Source organism: Pantherophis guttatus, chromosome 11 (genome assembly GCF_059756535.1).
Source record: "Pantherophis guttatus breed Tessera chromosome 11, ASM5975653v1, whole genome shotgun sequence".
NCBI classification, from domain to species: domain Eukaryota; kingdom Metazoa; phylum Chordata; class Lepidosauria; order Squamata; family Colubridae; genus Pantherophis; species Pantherophis guttatus.
The window spans coordinates 5,931,253-5,955,177 of record NC_142073.1 but is presented as its reverse complement, the minus strand read 5'-3'; the positions used below and the strand labels follow the sequence as shown (position 1 = coordinate 5,955,177).

The following is a 23,925-nucleotide window of genomic DNA, read 5'->3' as shown; positions in this document are numbered from 1 at the left end:
GGCTTGCAATAAGTTTTAAGTTCCTTGCTTTGATCGTACTAGAAGTTTGCAGAGTGCTTTGCAGCCGGATTACTTCGTGAGTAAACATGCCAAAATGTGCAGTGAAAATACAACCTCGTGATCAGGCAGGTATTTGTTTGAATTGCTCTCTTCCCAATTTGCAAAAAAAAATATCCAATGTGTTTTCCTGAACATCTGGAATTTACTTGGCTCTCCCCCCCTCCCTCCCCACTTTCCAAGAGAGTTAGAGAAGAGAAGAAAGGATTTTTTTTTTAAAAAAAAAAAATTGGAGGCACCCTTGGACTCCTGTCAAGATTGGAGAAGCGGTTGCCATCCAGATGTTGCCAAACTCGAGTTTCTGTCATCCTTTTTTTTTTTGATAGGCGTTTTGCCTGGGACCTTTGGGAATTGAAGTTCATAAACATCTGGAGGGCTCCATATTTCCCACCCTTGCTGTAAGGTTTTCGTGCGTATGCTTTTAAGAGAGTCTGCTGGCTTTTGGCGGAGGGAAAATAATGTTTTGTTTGTAACCTGATAATTGAAGGGTTATAATTTGGTCTTGTCCCTGACTGAGACACGGAGGGGGGGGGGCTTTTTTCTCCCTCCACCCCCACCCCCTCAAAATGTCTGCATACATGACAAACGGGGGATTTTGAAGCAGCTTCAGAGATGTCCCTCAAAGTTTCTGGCTTTATGTCTGTTTTTTTTTTTTTTGTAAAGCTGATATTTATTATTTGCAGCTGGAAATCATGTTTCCCCAAGCTTTCTGGTCATCTGGAGACAGCTCCTACTAACACTCAGCCCACCCCTGTGGCCGTGCATAAAAGATTCCCCTGGCATTTGAAATTTAAATAAAGCATATGCACGCATGAGTCTGTTGCTTAAGGAGGGTGGGGGAAGAGTAGTGAGAATTCCTTGCCTTGTGATGTCATCATGCAAATGAGGCAAATTATGCAGATGGCCTCATTTATATGGTGATGATGTCATCAGGGGCGTGCAATATACAGTACCTTTACAGGGAGGATACATGGGATGAAGGTGTGGCTAACTGATGAGGGCTTATAAGTCCGAAATAGATCTATCTTAGTCTCCTTAGTCTCCCAATGGGAGCTTGCTGTCTGCTGGAGAAAAAAAGCCTAGAAACTAGTGGATTGGGATTTCACTGAACTAGGGCTGCAGAAAAATCTTGGTTTACGTAGGAAGAACCTGGCTAAAGAGAAATACATACATACATACATACATACATACACACACACACACACACACACACACACACACACACACACACACATTCTTTGATAACTTTAAAGATACTAGGAGCTCTTCTGCAACATATGCAAAATTGCAGAGCTGTCACTTTCATTCAGACAGTGTGGAAGTTTGGTTCTTTGCCAGACTATTCAGTTGCGGATTGTTTACGGAAGAGGCAGTGTGGCTTAGTAGTTTTAAGACGTTGGGTTGGATCCGGGTAGATATTTTTGCATATGCCTTTAGACTCCACTGGTAATCATCCAATTACTGTGCATCGTTTTATGCTTACCGGGAAGGACTGTTCCTTCCTAAGACACACCATGAGTTTATCCGAATAATCCTTGATTAGGATTTAGCTTTCAAAATTTCCGAGGCTTCCTTTCGTTTCTGTTCTCAGAAGCTTCATCTTGATGGTGGACCATATATTTCATAGGAGGAGTCAGTGACTGGCTTCCATAACTCTCTTCAAGGTGGTTAGTAAATTAATTCCATGTCCCAAAAGTGCTTTTTTTTTCAAGAGTTCAACTGTACTTTCTTGGTTTCCTTTGAAGACGTTTCACTTCTCATCTGAGAAGCTTCTTCAGTTCAGAATTGAGGAATGGGATGAGAAGCGAAATGTCTGCAAAGAAAAAACCAACAAAGTCCAGTTGCCGCTTGAAAAAAACACCATGGTTGGACAATCATGACTTGGATAACTGAGATTCTCCATAGACAATTAATCCAATGATTTTGTGTGTGTGTGCATTTGCGTGTGCCCTCAAGTTAGTGGTCACTCCTGGCAGCTACCTGGACTAGTTCCCCGTGGCTGTCTGGCAAGGTTTTTCAGAAATGGTTTGCCATTGTCTTAGCTACCTAGAAAGGGATGCGGTGGCTCAGTGGCTAAGACACTGAGCTTGTCGATGGAAAGGTCAGCAGTTCAGCGGTTCGATGTAGTTCCCTAGTGCTATGTAACAGGGTGAGCTCCTGTGACTTGTCCCAGCTTCTGCCAACCTAGAAGTTCGAAAGCACGTAAAAAAAAATGCAAGTAGCAAAAATAGGAACCGCCTTTGGTGGGAAGGGAACAGCGTTCCGTGCGCCTTTGGCATTGAGTCATGCCGGCCACAAGACCATGGAGACGTCTTTGGACAGCGCTGGCTCTTCGGCTTTGAAACGGAGATGAGCACTGCCCCCTAGAGTCGGGAACGACTAGCACGTATGTGCGAGGGGAACCTTTACCTTGACGAAGCTATCTAGAGCTGACACTAAGTGACTGGCCCAAGTGTCACCCAACTGGCTTTGTGCATTCGGCAGGACTAGAATTCACAGTCTCCTAGTTATTACACCCAACTGCCCCCCCCAGGTGCTTTTTTCAAAAGGCAGTTTGTGGGAGCTATAAACTGACTTTGTATAAAATATACAAAAGGATGAAGGCTATTGCTTAACGCATTGTAAGCCACCCTGAGTCTCCGGAGAAGGGCGGCATATAAATTAAAAAAAAAAAAAAGCCACGCCCATAAAATAAGCCACGCCCACAGAACCGGTAGTAAAAAAAATTAGAACCCACCCCTGCTGACCTGGATGATTGAGAATCCCCATAGACATTTACCTATGCAGCAGAACTGAAGAAGCTTCTTAGATGAGAAGCAAAATGTCTTCATGGAAAAAACCAAAGTCCAGCTGCCTTTTGAAAAAGCACCTTTGAGACAACCACGGAGTTGGATGATTGAGAATCTCCAGAGACATTTCCACCCTCCTGTTTTTCCTCATCCATGATTAGTGCAACACACTAAATAGGCTGAGTTTTCACAGAGGTGATAAGCTTAAAAACAAACAACAACACCAAACCGAGATTAATTCTAATGAAGCTCAACATGGTGTTAATGGAGATGTTAGGACTTTATGGACTTGCTAAACTTGTTGAGCGAACCCAGCCTTCACGTTAGTAGACGTTCCATGTTGAGAATGTATAATTTAATTCACTATCTCGAATTTCCCTAAGCAGCCCTGGTGAGCAAATAAATCATGCGCTTTGATTTTGTAACACGGTTCCTTCGTCATGATGGGAAACCAGTGCCACTGTGGTGTAGCAGGATGACTCCAGCGAGCTAGAGAAATCTCTGTGGTCATCTCTGGCTTGAGCCGTTGATAAATTAGGGACTTGCCGTATCTTGACGAAATGGTATATAACCATGATGGCGAACCTATGGCACGCATGCCACAGGTGGCACGGGGAGCTATATCAGTGAGCACCGAGCTTTGCCCTAGCTCAGCTCCAGTGTGCATGCGCGCACTAGCCAGCTGATTTTCGGGCCTTCTGGGCCCACTGGAAGTCGGGAAACGGAAATATGGGTTAAGTTTATTGTTCAATTGCCTTTTCTGGTGTTTGAAATTTCAGTCATACTGTGGGGATGGTATTAATTGAATTGCCCAATAACCCAACAGAAAGCTGGATTCTGTGGCAATTATTCTCACAGGATAGTTCAGCGTGATTACAAACCATAACTCTGTAGAAAGCACCGAGCGTCTCTGTGCAATTTTTTTGAGCTGGAGGTTTCAGTTGTCGCCAGGAGTGAGCTGTGTTGCAAAATTTCGCAGAGTTGAGTTTAAAGAGGCACCTGATGGAGCTGCTTAAGAAGAGACGATGGTCGTTTGTGTTTATTTGGGTGTGTTTTCTGGATTGTTCCTATCTGGTGGGGCTGCTTGTATAATTGGGATCTTGGCAAGCCTACGAGAATGGCTCTTGGGTTTACTCTCTACTTCTAAAAGAGAATGAGATGCTTGTGAGCAGAGACTGTAAACAGTAATAATTGAGATTGATTATGGGTGAGTCAGAAAGGCAAAATAAAGGGAATGTTCCCTTTGAATTGGACTGAATTCCTGGTGACTTCACAATCCACATTTATGTAACTTTCTTGGCCGGTATGTGGAAGTAGGTTAATACTCCTTTAATTTAGTTAATTTGGTAACTGCAAGTTGAATAGCCTACAACTCCCAGAATGCCCCAGCCAGGAAAATTGGGAATTGAAGTTCACCCATCCTAAAGTCCAAGGGTGGGCTTCAAAAATTTTAGTAAAGGGTTGTCTGCCCGGTTGCTGGATGGGCGTGGCCATGGTAGGCGTGGCCTAGTCTGCCTCCTGCACCACAATTTTGCACCCTTCATTTACCTGCATCCAAAATGGCTCTGTGGGGACTCCTGGGAGGGGCAGGGTTGGGTGGGCGTGGCCAGTCAGGAGTGGGATTTGGGGGTTCTCTGAACTGCACCGAATCTTAGCTAGAGGTTTTCCCGAACCCCTACAAACCCCCAGCAGTGCACCCCTACTAAAGTCACCAAGATTGAGAAACATGGCTTAGGAAGTCATTTCAATGTCCTAATTGGCCTCTAACTCTGATATTATTGATGGTTTACTATCCAGGCGTTAAGCATCTCCAATCCTACATAGAGTTCAGATAAGGTTGGCTAAGTTTAGGAGCATTTGGGGGTGTAAAAAAACTGATGAGAAGGGATATTTGGAACATGACTAGAGACAGACATATGCAAGGGCCAAAGACTGAAGAATCAGAACTGTAGAATAACAGAGACGGAAGGGACCTTGGAGGTCTTCTAGTCCAACCTCCTGCTTAGGCAGGAAACCCTACACCACTTCAGACAAACGGTTATCCAACATCTTCTTATATCTCATATCTCATTGAGTTCTAAATTGGTTCTCTCCTTGATTAGTTTCCATCCATCAGCTCAGGGGAAAAAAAAGGGAGGGGGGGCTAGGGAAAAATCTGTATATTGCGCCCATTCGTGTACACAAAGCTAAATGAGATGGCTGGATGGATCTCATGCCTACATTTGGGGTTATTTTTTATTTTTTTTTAATTTGATTTATATGCCGCCCTTCTCCGAAGACTCAGGACGGCTTACAATGTGCTCAGCAATAGCCTTCATCCTTTTGTATATTTATACAAAGTCAGCTTATTGCCCCCACAAACTGGGTCCTCATTTCACCTACCTTAGAAAGGATGGAAGGCTGAGTCAACCTTGAGCCTTGGCGAGATTCGAACCCTGCAGTAATTGCAGGCAGCTGGTCTTAATAAGCTTAATAACAGGGTGCCTTAAACCCCTGTACTACCAAGGCCCATTTGATTTGATTTGATTGGGTAAATTCTAGCAAGAGTGATATACTCAGTAAACCATGGTTTTATATAGCTGCGCTCACTCATTTAGAATAGAATAGAATATTGGAATATAGAATTGAATAGAGCAGAGCAGAGTAGAATAGGATTCTGAATAGGATTCTGAATAGAATAGAATAGAATAGAATAGAATAGAATAGAATAGAATAGAATAGAATAGAATAGAATAGAATAGAATGGAATGGAATATTGGAATGTAGAATAGAATAGAATAGAATAGAATAGAATAGAATAGAATAGAATAGAATAGAATAGAATAGAATAGAATAGAATAGAATTCTTTATTGGCCAAGTGTGATTGGACAACACAAGGAATTTGACTTTGGTGCATACACTCTCGGTGTACATAAAAAGAAAAAAAAAGAAAAGATACGTTGGTCAAGTATCATAACACTTAATGATAATCATAGGGAAACAGTTTCTCTTTCACTCCCTCTCCAATTTAAGAGAGTCACATCAAAGGGGGGAAATATATTCCTAATAAACCAAGATAAAAACGATCTTGGACATAATGATGAAGCTCAAATATCCTAACTCTCCCCCTTCAAAATTAAAACAGCCTTCCTCTCTCTCTCTCTCTCTCTCTCTCTCTCTTAAAAAAAAATAATAAAAAATTCTGGAAATCAAAACGGTTTGTCGAGGAGTCCATACTTTAGAAAAAGATCCGTGGCTTCGTTTCATGTTTCAAATCTCATCTTCGTGCCTGAGAGTGTGTCTGGCCGAAAATGGGATTTTCCTGTTTTCAAGAGGGCAAAACGGAGGAACGGCGACGCTGGCGAGAGCGAAGCACCTCCGATGGCTTAAAGCCTCATCCTAAAATTTGCTTCTTCAGCAACCCGAGAGGATGAGAAAGAAGTGCTGTGCGGGCGTTTACTCTCAAGTTTGATTCGCGGAAAAGCTGCCTTTGTGTAAGCTTCTGCCGCCGCCGCCACCGTTGGAGAACCCAGAGCTGCTGAAATAGGTGGTGTTTTTATAGCCTCCTCCTTTGCCTTCCCAGAGATCTTAGGATGGCTTTTTATGGCTTTCTTTGAACTTGGCTTCGGAAACGGAGGGGAGGAAGGGGAGGAGAGAGGGGGGGAGAGGGGAAAAGAGAGAAGCCGGGGCCCCGCTGGAGTATTAAAACTTTGTAAGGGGCTGATGCTGGCTTCAGAAGATGAGAAACACCCATGCGGCGATGATCTTTTAAAACAAAACAGAGCATTCGCCGGGGCCACCTCCTGCCAGTCTAGCCACTGGCCTTTATAGAAATCTTGGAAAAGGGCACGGCTTAGGTTTCCTGCAAGTGTGCTTCAAAACCGGGTTGAAAAGTAAACTGCAGATGTTCGGAGGGAGGGTGTGTGTGTGGGGGGGTGGCTGGTAGAGATTTTTTTTCTTCCTTTCTTTTTTCTTTTTGGCCTGGGTGGTTTATTTTCTTTCTTTCAAGGCGCTGGCAAACGAGACGGGTTCCTGCTGCGGAAGCCTGGGGCTTTGCCTTTTCCTGGTTCTCGTGAAGCAGGAGGCCTTGAAAACGAAGAGAGACTGGGAAAAGCAAGCTCTGGATCGCTCCCTGGCAGGGATGAGACTCTGGGGCTCAAGTTGCTAGTCCATCGGGGGGGTCGCTTTTGCTAGGGAGAGTGGTTAAAAGACAGCAGCCTTAGAAAGTAGGAGACCGTGACTTCTTGTAGGAGATGGGGAATGCTAGCCCCTTCCTGGGCACGAAAGCCAGCTGAGTGACTTTGGGTCAGCCACTAGGAGACGGGGAGTTCTAGTCCCTTTTTAGGCACAAAAACCAGCTGGGTGACTTTGGCCCAGCCACTAGGAGACGGGGAGTTCTAGTCTCTTCTTAGGCACGAAAGCCAGCTGGGTGACTTTGGGCCAGCCACTAGGAGATGGGGAGTTCTAGTCCCTTCTTAGGCACAAAAACCAGCTGGGTGACTTTCAACCAATCCATCTTTCTCAGCCTAACCCACCTGTTGTTAGGGGAAAATAGGAAGAAGGAGTATTGGATATATTCATTGCCTTGAATTATTTCTAGTTTTTAAAAATGATTACTCCCCCCCCCCTCATGTGCCCATTTTGTCTCTGCCCGCTGAGCAGGAGAAGGGCAGACTGGACTCGTGAGTTCACGCGAACTGCCTAAGTGGCTAGATACTGGTCCCAAACCTCTGTAAACTGCTTTCACGATGATGGGGATGAATCATGCACCATTGGCTAAACATCGCAATAGTCCTTAGACCAGTGGTGGGATTCAGCCAGTTCGCACCACTTCGGGAGAACCGGTTGTTAACTTTCTGAACAGTTTGGCAAACTGGTTGTTGGAAGAAATCATTAGGGCAGAGAACCGGTTGTTAAATTACTTGAATCCCACCACTGCCTTAGACTTATATACCGCTTCACAGTAAGCGGTTTACAGTGTCAGCCTATTGCCCCCGCCCCCCCCCCCCAAAAAAAATTGGGTCCTCATTTTACCCATCTCGGAAGGATGGAAGGCTGAGTCAACCTTCAGCCGGTCAGGATTGAACTCCTGGCAGTCGGAGAACTAGCCTGCAATACTGCATTCTAACAGAAGGAAGGAAGGAAGGAAGGAAGGAAGGAAGGAAGGAAGGAAGGAAGGAAGGAAGGAAGGAAGGAAGGAAGGAAGGAAGGAAGGAAGGAAGGAAGGAAGGACTAGCAGTAGCCCTTAGATTTATATACCGCTTCACAGTGCTTTAAAGCCCTCTCTAAGCGGTTTACAGAGTCAGCCTCTTGCCCTCCCCCAACAATCTGGGTCCTCGTTTTACCCACCTCAGAAGGATGGAAGGCTGAGTCAACCTTGAGGCTGGTGAGATTCGAACTGCCGAACTGCAGGCAGCCGGGAGTCAGCAGAAGTAGCCTGCAGTACTGCATTCTAACCACTGCACCAGCTCAGCTCTTCAACATATTGAAACACGCATGATCGCTTCTCCTGATCATGCGACAGTCGATAAACCGTGATGCCCTACAGATGTTTTGAATGCCAGTCCTCGCCAGTCCTGCAGCCAGCATATTTCCAGGAGCAAAGGATGATGAAAGTTCTCATCCACGCCAGGCTGTCTGTCCGTCCATTCTTGCAATTGAGGTGGGACTTAATTTCTCCTCTGCCTGATTTACTTTGGCCCAGATTCCACCAATGGGTTAACTCCGCTTTTTCCATCACGTTAACAAACGCCATTATTTTTGCTCTACCTCGCTTGCAAAAGTCAAATGGAAAGGTTTCACGCAGTGGTGAAATGTAAAATTTGTTACTACCAGTTCTGTGGGCATGGCTTGGTGGGGGGTAATGTGATGGTGGGCATGGCCAACTTTTTTTTTTTTTTACTTTTAAAAGCATTTTAAAAGGATTTTTGTTACCAGTTCTCCGAACCGCCCGCTGCCATCGCTACCGGATCGGATGATCCGGACCGAACTGGGAATATTTCACCCCTGGTTTGATGTCACCGCTAGGAAAGCCTGCCAACTTCCTCCAACTCTGATTGGCCAAGAGAATTCCAGGACTAAATGTGCTAAAAAGTAGGAAGCACATGCAGCCTTACTTTTTACCTGTGGCAGGTGTTTCCAGGAGTTTTCAGAGCCCTGGATGTGATTTTTTTTTTATGTTAAACTTGATGGTTGTGCTGCCTTCCAAAAGCTTTCTTTATTATTGTGTCTTTATCACGATGGCTATTTGGAGTTTAAGGCAGTGTTTGTGAACCTTTTTGGCACCAAGTGCTGAAACAGGAGCGTGCGCACGCGGGCGGGGGAGCATCAGAAACCGGAAGAGCAGCTCCCTGGCGCGCACACATGGGGGTACCAGAAATCGGAAGAGCAGCTGAGCTTCTGGCTTCCAGTGTGCACATGCGTGCCGGTCACCTGGGCTTCCGGTTTCTGGCGCGCATGCACGCATGAAGACCAGCTGGCCAGAGCACATGTGCACGCTGGAATCCGGAAGATCAATGGGCGACGGCTGGCGTGCCTGGAGAGATGGCTCTGCGTGCTACTTCCGGCACGCGTGGCATAGGTTCGCCATCACAGGTTTAAGGGATGCATCAGAGTAGTGTTTTCCATGTTTGGCCACACTTAAAAGATGTCTGGACTTCAACTCCCAGAATCCCCCAGCGTGCATGCAGGCTGAGGAATTCTGGGAGTTGACGTTCACGCATCTTTTAAGCGGCCGAGCTTCGGGAAACACTACATCAGAAGAGCCGTCCCGTTTGCTCAGAATGAAGCAAGTGGGGACCTAGTGTCTTGTGCGGCCGCTGGGAAAAATTGCCCCGGAATTCTGTATCCTTTACTTTAAAACAGAAAATAAGGTTCTAGTCCTCATGGTGGCAAATTAAAAAAAAAAAGGCCTTTTGTTTTTTGCTTTAAGGTGAACAGAGGCTAGAAAGCAGAGCAGGAAAAGGGCCTTTGGGGAAGTGGCAAGCTCGGATTTTATTTTGCTTCTGGCTCCATCTCATCCTTTTTTAGGAAGTGTGTAGATTTCTCACTAGCTTCTAGGCAATGCTGACCAAGGGAGGGGGGAGACATTTCCTTGGATGTCCGGAATTTCACTGGGAAATGAAATGCTTCGTCCGTTTGCATCCTTCAATGGTGCATGACCTGCGAAGGCGCCAGCCTTAAAAAAAAAGAAGGAGGGGGGGGTCCTCTGACCTTACCAATTCTAAGGAGACCCCCGTCCATTGATGAAAACATTTACCGCAAGTTTGGAAATGAATTCCGTTTGATGCCTTTCAGCACCCCTGTCCTCACCTGGAGGGATCAGAGACGGTTTATAACCAACTTAACTAAGCTAGCCATGTCCAGTTCCTGTAACGGTTCTTCATATATTTTGGAGAAAGGGGGGAAATTTCCCATGGGGAAATTCTCTAGACCTGGAACATATGTGAAATCCCAGTTCCTTGAAAGCATGCAGAGTTTGTACGACAAAACCCAGGATCGAAAGTTTCCCAGTATCATGACTTCTAACTCTGGGACTCAACTCTACCCTGGGGTTTATAAATCACAAGGGTTGGGTTGGAAAATAGTTTGACCCCCTCCTCTCTGTGGCAGCCCCTCAAATATTGGAATACGGCTATCCTGTCTCTCCTGGTCCTTCTCTTCACTAGACATATCACTAAACGGTCATAAGTCACTTTTTTCGAGTGCCGTTGTAACTTCGGGCACTAAATGAACTGTTTTACGCCAAGGACTGCCTATATCCCAGGTGGTTAGATTTCCTGTCTTGGGCTAACCACGTTTTCTCCACAACCTGATCCTGTGTTGGCTCTGAGGATATTGCCACCGGTCTCTCTCTCTCTCTCTTTCTCTCTCTGTGTGCGCCTGTGTCTGATCGGTCCAAGAGAGTTTGTGTTTGAGCCGCGGTGGTTCTGCCGGAGCATAATGTGTTTCTGAGCATCTCTGCACCACCGGCTTGGGAGGATTAGGGCGCACGGAGGTTCCCATTAAAGCCTAACTCTGTGATTTCAAGATCTGTGGGAGGAAAACTCATGCTCCGGTGTTTGATCTCCGGGTGATGCTGCGCACGCCGTGAGGTACGGATTGCCACGATCAGCTCGGGAGGAAAGAGAGAGAACAAAGGGCCATCCTGCAGGAGAAATGGGACCGGGGGAGATGCTACGGATATGCTTTCATCTGCTGGGTGATGTGTGTTCGGTGGAGGAAAACTTGCACTCTGCTTTTCGTATCTGCCGGGAGGGAGGGAGGGAGGGAGGAGGAGGATACAGATACAGATAGATACAGATTAACAGAGTTGGAAGGGATCTTGTAGGTGGGTGAAATCCAGCAGGTTCTGACAAGTTCTGGAGAACCGGTAGCGGAAATTTTGAGAAGTTTGGAGAACTGGCAAATGCCACCTCTGGCTGGTCCCAGAGTGGGGAGGGAATGGAGATTTTGCGGTATCCTTTCCCTGCCATGCCCACCAAGCCACACCATGCCCACCAAACCACGCCAACAGAACTGGTAGTAAAAAAATTGGATTTCACCACTACTTGTAGGTCATCTGTTCCAATCCCCCTCCGCCCAAGCAGGAGACCCTACACCATTTCTGACAGATGGCAGTCCAGTCTCTTCTTGAAAGCCTCCAGTGATGAAGCTCCCAGAGCTTCCAAAGGCAACTTCTGTTCCATGGGGACAGCAAAGCTGGCTGGGGAATTCTGGGAGTTGGTCCGCCAGGCTTAAAGTTGCCAAGGTTGAAGAACCCTGCTGTAAAGGAATCCCTTGCCATTTTGAGATTCATGAAAAGCGTAGTGTCAACCCAAACGTGTGGGCTTTGCTTCATTCAGTCTGACTTCACTATGTCTGGATTTAGGCTTTGATCTTATCTTTTGTCCCATGCATGTGGATTCAGCATGGAGCATTGAAAGACGTCGTTTTTGTTTGGAGGCTAAATGAGCAGAGAGTATCTTACCAAAGTTTATATCTGCTTGATTCGTATAAACAAACATTTCAAGGCTACTTTTAAAAGGTTAACAAATCTGTAGAGATTGTCAGTCATCTAGGTCATGGTTGTCCCAAAGGTGTTTTATTTTTTCAGGAGGCAACTGGATTTTCTTTTTTTTTTTCTTTTGAAGACGTTTTGCTTCTCATCCAAAAAGCTTCTCCAGCTCTGACTGGATGGTGGGGAAGGGAAGGATTGATATTCCTTGCAGACAGCTGGTCATTTGCATCCTTTTAGAGGGTCATTGAAGCATTTGGAGGTTTACCTGTGTCCTCAGGGTCCCACCTGAGTGATGCTCCTGGTTCCTGTAGTCTGCAATTTTTTCCCCCTCTTGAAATCCATTCCTACTCCCACACCATTCAAAGGGTGTGCATCCCAAATTGTATAGCTAAAAGTCTGTAGAGATTCTCAGTCATCCATCCAGGTTATGGTGCTCCAAAGGTGCTTTTTTTTTCAGGAGGCAACTGGACTTTCTTGTTTTTACTTTGAAGACATTTCACTTCTCATCCAAGAAGCTAGAATAGAACAGAACAGAACAACAGAACAGAACAGAATAACAGAGTTGGAAGGGACCTTGGAGGTAGAGTAGAGTAGAGTAGAGTAGAGTAGAGTAGAGTAGAGTAGAGTAGAGTAGAGTAGAGTAGAGTAGAGTAGAGTAGAGTAGAGTAGAGTAAGAATAAATAGAATAGAATAGAATAGATAGAGTAGAGTAGAGTAGAGTAGAGTAGGAATAGAATAGAATAGAATAGAATAGAATAGAATAGAATAGAATAGAATAGAATAGAATAGAATAGAATAGAATAGAATAGAATAGAATTTTTTATTGGCCAAGTGTGATTGGACACAAGGAATTTGTCTTTGGTGCATACACTCTCAGTGTACATAAAAAGACAAGATACATTCGTCAAGAATCATAAGGTACAACACTTAATGATACAGTAGTCATAGGGTACAAATAAGCTCTACTCCAACCTACTTCTACTCTACTTCTACTCCAACCCCCTGCTTAAGCAGGAAACCCTACACCACTTCAGACAAATGGTTATCTTCTTCAGCTCTGACAAGATAGTGGGATAGCCTTTGAACAGGATAGCCTTTTAAAAAGGCTACTTTTAAGATCTTTTGAAGCCATTTTTTTAATTTGCAAGGGATGGGATTTTTTGTTTGTTTGTTTCGAATAGTCAGATTGCTAGATAAGTTTTTTTTTTCCCCCTCCTTTGAAGTTCAAGCTGCAGGGCAAACGTCTGAATGGGACCAAATTGTGGGGTTGTTTGTCTGTTTTGTTTTAATCTTGCAATTTCACTGCATCATATGCACATTGACTTTGCATATGGCTGAACATAGGCGAGGCCGTTTTGGGGGTATTTATTTCCATAACGAAGTCCTGTTTAAAAAGTAGGAGATCACCTGAAAGAAATTCTCAAGCAGAGCAAGAAACGAGGCACATTAAAAACAAAACCAAACCTCAAGCCTCTTTTGTGGTGGAAGAAACTTTTTCAGAAACGGCAGGGCAGACTTGGAAACGGCCTTCCCTCTTTCATCTCTCTGCAATCTGATAGGGTGGGGTGGGGGGGGGAATCTGGGATGGGCGCCAGATCCTGAGCAGATTTATATTGTGGCTTATCCTTTGAACATGCAGCAAGCTTGGAGTCTCTCTCCCCTCAAAGTCATGCTGGAGTCTGAGCATGGACAGGTGGTCCATCGGCTTTGCAAATGCTTCTTGCATTCTGTGCACCGTTTCGCGGAGAAGCTTTCGGTCAGCCGATAAACCTGAAGTAATCCCACGAGGGCCACTGCTAAACAATGTGGCACTCTAAAGGCCACGCCCCCCCCTTCAAGCAAAAGATAATTATTAATGCCAATAATCTCCTCTAACAAATGTGCTTAGGGAAAAGCGTTCATTAGATCTCAGAGAGACTTTCAAAGGGTTTAGCTTAATAGCACTCGCATTTAGACTTATATACCACTTCACAGTGCTTTACAGTCCTCTCTAAGCAGTTTACAGAGTCAGACTATTGCCCCCCAACAATCTGGGTCCTCATTTTACCCACCTCGGAAGGATTCGAAGGCTGAGTCAACCTTGAGCCAGTCAGGATCGAACTGCTGGCTGTGGGCAGAGCCTGACATACTGCATTCTAACCATTGTACCAACAAAGGAAGGAAGGAAAGAAGGGAGGGAGGAAGGGAGGGAGGGAGGGAAGGAAGGAAGGAAGGAAGGAAGGAAGGAAGGAAGGAAGGAAGGAAGGAAGGAAGGAAGGAAGGAAGGAACGCACTTAGGCAACCTCGGAAGGATAGAAGGCTGAGTCAACCTTGAGCCACTCAGAATTGAACTCCTGGAGTGAGCAGTGCATTCTAACTACTGTGCCACCACAGTGGTGGCTCAGATGTGTGGACCAGGCCACCTTCTCTCATAGGCTGATTTGCAATCTCTGGGGGCACCAATGGATGTCTTCTTTGGGGTCCAGCAACCTCTCTGGACCACTGGATTTTTATTTGGGAGGCAGGAAGAGACCTTGTGACTTCTAGCATCATCTTTATTTACAATCCAGAGTCTGTAGATGTTCTTCAGATGCTTCTGTAGACCTTCTAAATCACGAGTGGGCAACTATGACCTTTTATGTCCATGTGACTATGGCGCAGGAATTCTGGGAGTTGAAAACCACAGGTCATGAAGGGGCCAAAGTTGCGCACCCCTATTCTAAATGCTTCCAGTTCATGGCTTTGTTGAGAAGGATGTCCACTTGCCCAGAGTTGGGAGGGAAAACTTCCTTGAGGAGAAATGTGAGTACCAACCTCCCAACATATTTTGTGGGCATTTTGTGCCTGACTGTGACCCAAAAGCAGCCATCTGGGAATAGCCAAGCTCCCTTCCTCAAACGATAGTCGTTTTGTGTACATCCCAGGAGATGTTTTCCAAACTCCATGTGTGCCCAGAGTTGACAAATCTTGTAGAGCAAGGTCATCTTTGGAGAAAAGCCAGGATAAAATTTAACTATCTGAAGAGCCAAGCCAAGATTTGAACAGACAAAAAACCCAGCAACATTCTTAGGTCAGCTCCAAAGGCACAAATAAACATTTTGTGACCTCCTACCAGGCAAGGTGTACAGAAGATTAGGTAGATCAGAAGCAGGAGATAAAAGAAATGACGTTGGCATCTATTGAGTTAGAAGGTTAGAAAGCTGGAATTATCTGCAGATGTTGCAATCAAGATGTTTCATGATGCTAGAATAGCTTCAGAAGATCTCTAGGATTATAGGCATTAAAAAAAAGCATTGTGGCTTAATTAACATGTCAATGTTGGTTTAGATAGATATATAGAATTCTTTATTTGCCAAGTATGATTGGACACACAAGGAATTTGTCTTTGGTGCATATGCTCTCAGTGTACATAAAAAGAAAAGATACGTTCATCAAGAATCATAAGGTACAACACTTAATGATAGTCATAGGGTACAAATAAGCAATCAAATCATACTAGGAAACAATCAATATAAATCATAAGGATACAAGCAACAAGTTACAGTCATGCAGTCATAAGTGGGAAGAGATGGGTGATAGGAATGATGAGAAGATTAATAGTAATAGTAATGCAGACAGTGAATAGTTTGACAGTGTTGAGGGAATTATTTGTTAAGCAGAGTGATGGCGTTCGGGAAAAAACTGTTCTTGTGTCTAGTTGTTCTGGTGTGCAGTGCTCTATAGCACCGTTTTGAGGGTAGGAGTTGAAACAGTTTATGTCCAGGATGCGAGGGGTCTGTAAATATTTTCACAGCCCTCTTTTTGACTCGTGCAGTAGACAGATCCTCAATGGAAGGCAGGTTGGTAGCCATTGTTTTTTCTGCAATTCTAACTATCCTCTGAAGTCTGTGTCTGTCTTGTTGGGTTGCAGAGCCAAACCAGACAGTTATAGAGGTGCAGATGACAGACTCAATAATTCCTCTGTAGAACTGGATCAGCAGCTCCTTGGGCAGTTTGAGCTTCCTGAGTTGATGCAGAAAGAACATTCTTTGTTGTGCTTTTTTGATGAAGATTTTGATGTTGGGTGTCCAACATTTAGGTCTTGAGATATGGTAGAACCTAGAAATTTGAAGGTCTCTACTGTTGATACTGTGTTGTCTAGTATTGTGAGAGGTAGTAGTATGGGAGGGTTTCTCCTAAAGTCTGCCACCATTTAGCACGATGTCTGAAATAACTCAACGTGCTCTTATTCTTAATGACTTATCAGCTAGTTTTCATTGTCTAGAATGATTTTCTGGTTTGCACAACTTAAGTGTTCTCCTAGATCAGTGTTTCTCAACCTTGGAAGCTTGAAGATGGGTGGACTTCAACTCCCAGAATCCCCCAGCCAGCGCTGCTGGCTAGGGGATTCTGGGAGTTCATTTCATTTCATTTTATTAAATTTCCAAGAAGGAAATTTGGGAGTTGAAGTCCACCCATCTTCAAGCTACCAAAGTTGAGAAACATTGTCCTAGATCCAGGAGTTTTGGAACAGGAGGTGTCACCGGTGTTCTCCGTCTTGTGTTTGGGGTGGCTTATTTTTTGAGGATGAAGTGGGATATTGTTGGAAGTTACTCAATGGACCAGGCCACAGGTGATCTCGGAGCCAATGTGGTTCAAATGAACTCTCCCACCCTTTCATGAGTGCGTCCTGCCTGGACAATGTTTTGCTAACTTCAAAGGGCTTTCGAGGCTGCTGGCTCTGAGCTTTTTTTGTTCAGCTCATGAACCGTGTGTGATTTGGTGGAGGTATGTGATGTTTTTCTTTAAACAGCCCTTGCCCTACGTCGAGATGAACTTGATTTCTCTCACGCTCCAAAGTTTCTAAACACAAAGGTATAATGTAAGGTCAGGCTTTGTCCGCCTTAAACTTTTTTTTTTTTAAGAGAAAGGTTTATGATGCACTTCAAAGAGAGGAACGGTTTATAAAGGGTAGAAATAGGAAGAAGGAGGATCTCTTTCCCCCTTTGTCCAAGCCCCTCTTTTCATTCCCGCCATGCTTAGAGAATTCTCAAGTTGGAGAGCAAATGGACTTTTCCTTGCCAGCTATTCACAGATGGAAACGGTTCATGTTTTGATTTAGTTTCTTTCATCGGGGTTTAAACTCCAGCTAGCTAGATTTTGTTTGGAGCAAATTACAGGCAGGGAGGGAGTAAACGGGGAAAATGGTGTGGCTTCTATTCTTCCATTTGGATTTGAACCATCAGAGTAGTGTCGGAATGAAACTCTAGTCTACGTTCGGATTGGGTTATCCAAAGGAAATCTGGACTAGACTAGACTAGACTAGACTAGACTAGACTAGATTGGATCACCATTTGTCTGAAATGGTATAAGGTTTAGGTTTCCTGCCTAAGCATGGGGTTGGACTAGAAGACCTCCAAGATTCCTTCCAACTCTGTCCTGTCCTATCCTGTCCTGTCCTGTCCTGTCCTGTCCTACCCTACCCTACCCTACCCTACCCTACCCTACCCTACCCTATTCTATTCTATTCTATTCTATTCTACTCTACTCTACTCTACTCTACTCTACTCTACTCTACTCTACTCTACTCTACTCTACTCTACTCTATTCTATTCTATTCTATTCTTTCCACTCCACTCCACTCCTATTCTGCGTTCTATTCTATTCTATTCTATTCTATTCTATTCTATTCTATTCTATTCTATTCTATTCTATTCTATTCCATTCCATTCCATTCCATTCCACTCCACTCCACTCCACTCCACTCCACTCCTATTCTGCGTTCTATTCTATTCTATTCTATTCTATTCTATTCTATTCTATTCTATTCTATTCTATTCTATTCCATTCCATTCCATTCCATTCCATTCCATTCCATTCCACTCCACTCCACTCCACTCCACTCCACTCCTATTCTGCGTTCTATTCTATTCTATTCTATTCTATTCTATTCTATTCTATTCTATTCTATTCTATTCTATTCCATTCCATTCCATTCCATTCCATTCCATTCCATTCCACTCCACTCCACTCCACTCCACTCCACTCCTATTCTGCGTTCTATTCTATTCTATTCTATTCTATTCTATTCTATTCTATTCTATTCTATTCTATTCTATTCCATTCCATTCCATTCCATTCCATTCCATTCCATTCCATTCCACTCCACTCCACTCCACTCCACTCCATCGTTTTCCGCCCTTGTTTGCAAGGACGGTCTTTTTATATTTTCCTCCAGCAGTTTTTCTGATAAACCGTTGTTTATCTTTTCTGTCTTCAGTGAGGGATCAGTCTCAGTTGCATTTGGATTTTGTTGATTTTATCATGTCTCAATTCTGCGGTGCTCCCAAGGCATCACATACGGTGAACGTGACTGGTTCAGAAATCGTGTCAAAAAAAGAAAAAAAAATAGAAAAAGAAAACGCAGGACTATAATCATGATGCTGGACATAAGGAATTCAAACATTGGAGCAGCTTTGTTTGACTTTCTATCTAGAATGTTTGCTTCTTGGAAATGGCAGCTAACACGTAAACCGAGACTGTAGGAATAATTTGGTGGCGTACAGATAGTCCTCGACGTACAACCATAATTGAGCCCAGAATTAAAGTTGTAAGGCATATGGTAGTTGTTAAGTGGATCGCCTTGGGACGGTACCCGATTTTATGACCTTTCTGAGGCAAATGTCACAACCATTAAGCAAACACAAATATCAAGCACACCAGTGGTGGAATTCAAATTTTTTTACTACCGTTTCTGTGCGCGTGGCTTGGTGGGCGTGGCTTGGTGGGTATGGCAGTGGAAGGATATTGCAGAGTCTCCATTCCCACCCCACTCCAGGGGAAGGATACTGCAAAATCCCCATTCCCTCCCCACTCCTGGAGGAAGGATACTGCAAAATCCCCATTCCCACCCCAATCCAGGGGAAGGATACTGCAAAATCCCCATTCCCTCCCCACTCCTGGAGGAAGGATACTGCAAAATCCCCATTCCCACCCCAATCCAGGAGAAGGATACTGCAAAGTCCCCATTCCCACCCCAATCCAGGGGAAGGATACTGCAAAGTCCCCATTCCCACCCTAATCCAGGGGAAGGATATTGCAAAATCCCCATTCCCACCCCAATCCAGGGGAAGGATATTGCAAACTCTCCATTCCTTCCCCACTCCAGGGGAAGGATACTGCAAAATCCCCATTCTCACCCCAATCCAGGGGAAGGATATTGCAAAACCTCCATTCCCACCCCACTCTGGGGCCAGCCAGAGGAGGTATTTGCCGGTTCTCCAAACTACTCAAAATTTCCCCTACCGGTTCTCCAGAACCAATCAGAACCTGCTGAATAGCACCACTGAAGCAAACCCATTTTCATTAATGGCTGTTTTTTTTTTTTGCCAGAAATTGGAAGTTAAAAGGCAGGAAATCCGCAAAGGACACTAAAAATCGCTGTTGTGTGACCACAGCATGCTGTGAACAGTCATAAATGTGAGCATTCCAAAATCTGATCACATGACTCTGGGTGGGCTTGCTCTCGGAACGTTGAAAACGGGTCGTAAATAAGCTGGAGAGGTCCGTCATAACTTTGAACCGGTTGTTAAATGAGGACTAGCTGTACCTTGTTCTAGATTTAGAGAATCGGGCCGTTTTGATCCTTTTAAAGCTGGGATGGGGAATGTTGTGATTCTCCCGATGTTGCAAAACTCAACTTTTAACAATCCTGGATCACCCAGGCCATTGGGGGAAAGGATCCAGGAAGCTATATGCTTTTGAAGTTTCCTTTAAAAAAAAAAATCCTCTCTATTGCCCTAAAAATCTCACCCTAAAGGTTAAGAGACAGAATTGTTAGGTTCCCATGGAGCCTCCAAAGTTTTAAAAACCCGTCTTGAAAATAACCAAATGACCTCCGGAAAGTTATTCTTGGCAGCTGGGAGTTTTTAACTTGTTGACTTGCCTTAAGTGAAATGTGTGTCAAAATGTTTACAAAAGAATTCAAATGGGAGGCTCTGTGTGTGTGTGTTTGTGTTTTTGTGTGTTTGTGTGTGTGTGTAGTTTTTGGGTTTAAGCTGGGCTTTAGATTGGAGAGGCTTTATTGTCAGAAGAACTGGGGTGGGCTGGGGTCCACAGGGGGTCTCTCTTTGTGTTGTCTGGATAAGAGGCACTTCGAGTCTTCTCCAGAGGCTGCAAAAAGTGTCACCAGGGTGGGGTGAGACTGAAGAGGCCTTCCTTACTGGGAAGCCAGTTTAAATTCTTCATGGACCCTTGTTTGTTCCCTGAATTTATTCAATGTATTTTTGCACCTCGGCTATTTCTAACCTTAGTTGCAAGCAGAGCGTTGTCACCCAGGGAAATTTGGTTTTAGGTGCGATGGGCTCATTTGTTGAATGGGTTTTAACAATTCTTTGGGAGTAGCTTAATTGGAATACGGACCTGTAATCCAGAATGGCCTGTTAACTTACAATACACAGGATCTAAAACCAAACAGATTCAATTTGTAACTTTTCCCCTATTATTTTAAAAAACAGAACCATTTCTTTTAAATTAAGAAAACAAGCTTGACCTGGTTTGGAAAGTTTTAATACCCAGAATAATAATAAAAAAATCTCCATGATTGATTCCTTCCTTCCTTCCTTCCTTCCTTCCTTCCTTCCTTCCTTCCTTCCTTCCTTCCTTCCTTCCCACTTCTTTCTTTCTATCCATCTTTCTTTCTTTCTTTCTTTCTTTCTTTCTTTCTTTCTTTCCAAATGTATCTTTTCTTTTATGTACGCCGAGAGTGTATACACCAAAGACAAATTCCTTGTGTGTCCAATCACACTTGGCCAATAAAGAATTCTATTCTATTCTATTCTATTCTATTCTATTCTATTCTATTCTATTCTATTCTATTCTATTCTATTCTATTCTATTCTATTCTATTCTATTCTATTCTTTCTTTCTCTCTCTCTCTCTCTCCCTCCTTCCTTAAACTTTCCCTTCCCTTCCTTTTTTTTCTTTTCTCTTCTTTCTCTTCTTTCTCTTCTTCCATTATTCAAAGCTTAAGAGAATTAAGGCCGTTTCCTTCTGTCTGAAAAGGAGTTAATAGCATCGTTAAGCCCTTTAAATACATAAATAAAGACAACTTCTCTGATGAATATTGGATTATAGAGATGAAGTTTATATTCCGAGCGTTGGGTGGTAGCCGTTTCTCCCCCCCCCCCAAAAAAAGACCCAAAGAATCTGACTGCAGTAATCATGAGCTGTTTCTACTGCTCCTCCCTTCGTGAAGATTAATGCAGATCTCTTTGCTTATTAAGCCCTGCCAAGGGATTCATTTTTCTTAGCTTCTTAGATGGTGCCAGATTTTTTTTTCTTTTTGTATTTTTTTTTTCCCCTCTCCTTTTGGACAGTTCCCTCTTTAAGTACAAGTATCTTGGAATAAAGTCTCGTCTTTCGCCTCTCGTCACGTCCCGTAGCCTCGCTTGTCCCAGAGCTGATGTCTTTCCAATTGGTCAACGTTCAAACCCTTCTAATCTTTCGCCAACAAGGCCGGTGCTGGCTAAGGATTAGCAAAACTCAAGACGTGCACATCCGGAAGGCATTAGATGGGGAGAGGGGGAGTGACTTCACTTAGCCCCTTCTAATCCTGGGTGGGAAGGTTGGCGGATGCGTTGCCTACGATGTTGAGGGGTTCGTTATGTAAATGCTAGTTGCCTTTTCCCAAGGACTTTCTAGCAATGTAGGATGTCTTGCTTTGGTTTCAGGAAATGCTCTAGAACAGGGGTCTCCAACCTTGGCAACTTTAAGCCCGCCAGGCTTAAAGTTGCTAAAGTTGGAGACCCCTGCTCTAGAAGCTATCAGAGACAGTAGACTGCCCAGCTTGTTTGAGTTTGGATGAAGGACAGTGAAGAAATATCTATGTCTACATCAGGAATGAGGAAGAGAGGAAGGGTTGGGGGACCTAAAATGTTTCTTTCAAAGGGTTATGCACTCTTCTTTAATTGCAGGGGGCTTTGAAGGATGGTCCAGGACAATGAGCAAAGGGGTGGCCTAGCCTCTGAGAAGAATGTAAGGGTAATCTTGGCATCCTACAGAGAAGGAAACAGTGATCCATAAGGAAGAGCTTTGAGTAGACATGGATTCTGATTGTTGACCTTCCTTTAGCAACTGGTTGTGTGTGTTGCCGATGCCATTGTGTGTGTGGTTTTTTAAAAACTTTTCTTGCATAACCTATGAAGCAGAGAATATTTCACTCACTCACTCAATCAATCAATCAGAATAGAGCTGGAAGAGATCTTGGAAGTCTTCTAATCCAGGGGTCACCAACCTTTCGGACCTCAGGGATCACTAAATTTATAATTTTCAATCCCACGGACCACTAATATGATTTTTTAAAAAATGATAAATAGTATTTAGTGCAATGTAAAAAATGCAAATCATTTTTTCTGCGGACCAGAGTCTTCTTCATCCTAAATTTGTTGGCTTGGACTTAAAAGCCTCGGAGGTGTTCCTTAAATTACAAGTGTCCTTGGCCCTTGCAGTTGTAAGGAAGAACTTCTACAAACCCTGTCATCTCAGGGGTGGGGTTTTATTTTTGGTACAAGAGACAATTCTGCTGTTTACACAGAGGTTGCCTAGATTTACACATCCACAGAGAAATAATTTCCATATAACACTTTATCAGACCGCAGGCTGAGATCATCTGTCTTAATAAGAAGAAGATCCTGTCCATCTGTCTTGGCAAGGGCTTATTTTGAGATTCCTATTCATTGATGAATAATTTTCTGAATGAAGAAGTGAGGGGGGGAATGGCCTTGGGTGTACGTATGTTCCCATTCTCCTTGGAGGATATGCAATGAAGAAAACGTTTGGTGGCACCCTGTTGCCATCTCAGTAACATCTCAATTCCTACATGTATTTTCCTGAACCCATATTAGTACTGTGTGGGCACGGATCTTTTAAGGAGCAGTTGTGAGCTGCACAGTGAGTATCACATGAAATCAGAGACACTTTTTCATCTCAGGATCCAAGTACTGAATATCTCTCATATAGAGTTAATTCAGTGTAATGGTTAAGGTGTTGGTCTAGAAACTAGGAGATAGTGAGTCCTAGTCCCACCTTGGACATGAAAGCTAGCTGCGTGACTTTGGACCAATCACTAGGAGACTGAATTCTAGTCCCACTTTGGACATGAAATCTGGCTGGGTGACTTTGGGACAATCACCAGGAGACTGAGAGTTCTAGTCCCGCCTGAGCTATGAAAACTGGCTGGGTAACTTTGGGACAATCACCAGGAGACATGGAGTTCTAGTCCCGCCTAAGCCATGAAAGCTACCTGGGTGACTTTAGGCCAATCACCAGGAGATGATGAATTCTAGTCTCTCTCCCTCCCTCCCTCCCTCCCCTCTCCCCTCTCCCCTCTCTCCTCTCAGCCCAATCCACCTCACAGGGTTATTTTGGGGAAAATAGGAAGAGGAAGGAGTATTATTTATGTTCACCGTCCTTAATTACCTATAAACTAATAAAGGCAGGATAAAAATCTAAGAAATAAAAAAAATGTAGACTGAATTCTTTTGATGAACTCAGAAGGACATCCGGGGACAAAACCTATTTGGCCTTTTTTCCTATTGGACAAGGTGGAAGGCTGGAAAGCGTCCCCCACCATCCTAACAGCCTCCTTCCCATCACGTCGTAAATCAAATAACCCCATCACTTCCCAAAAATAAATAAATCTTCAAGCTCTGCGGATACAAGAGAGAAAAAGAACAGTTTTTTAGACCCTACAAGGATAATTTTGGAGTAACGTTAAGTTGGAAATAGACACAGAGAGAACGTAGCTCCTCCTTAGAGCATCCTGAAATATTTGTAGCACGCGCATGGTGAAGCTTGGGATATTTTTGAGTCGGGCCTTGTGAAAGATTGTTCAGTTTCCATTTCTGCCGAGTGCGTGCATTTAAAGACGACTTTAAACAAAGCCACGGAAATGAGAGATGACACAGAAGGGAGGAGAGGTTTGCATTGTCTTCTCAGCCTCTTTGTTCTTGCAAAAAATTTGGCAAAAAGTTATTTTTGTCCCGTGGAACAAGCCATCGCTTTGACCCCGAGAGAGAGAGCTGACCCTTCCTTCTTTCCTTCCCCCAACTCTCTTTCACGACTCACAAAGGGCCAGGAAAACA

General features: G+C 44.0%; 1 protein-coding gene across 2 annotated transcripts in view; it reads left to right on the top strand.

Annotated features, from left to right (window-relative positions):
• NKD1 (NKD inhibitor of Wnt signaling pathway 1) overlaps nucleotides 1-23,925 on the top strand; it is an 88,163-nt gene that overhangs the window by 4,370 nt on the left and 59,868 nt on the right. The gene's annotated exons all lie outside the window — the stretch shown is intronic.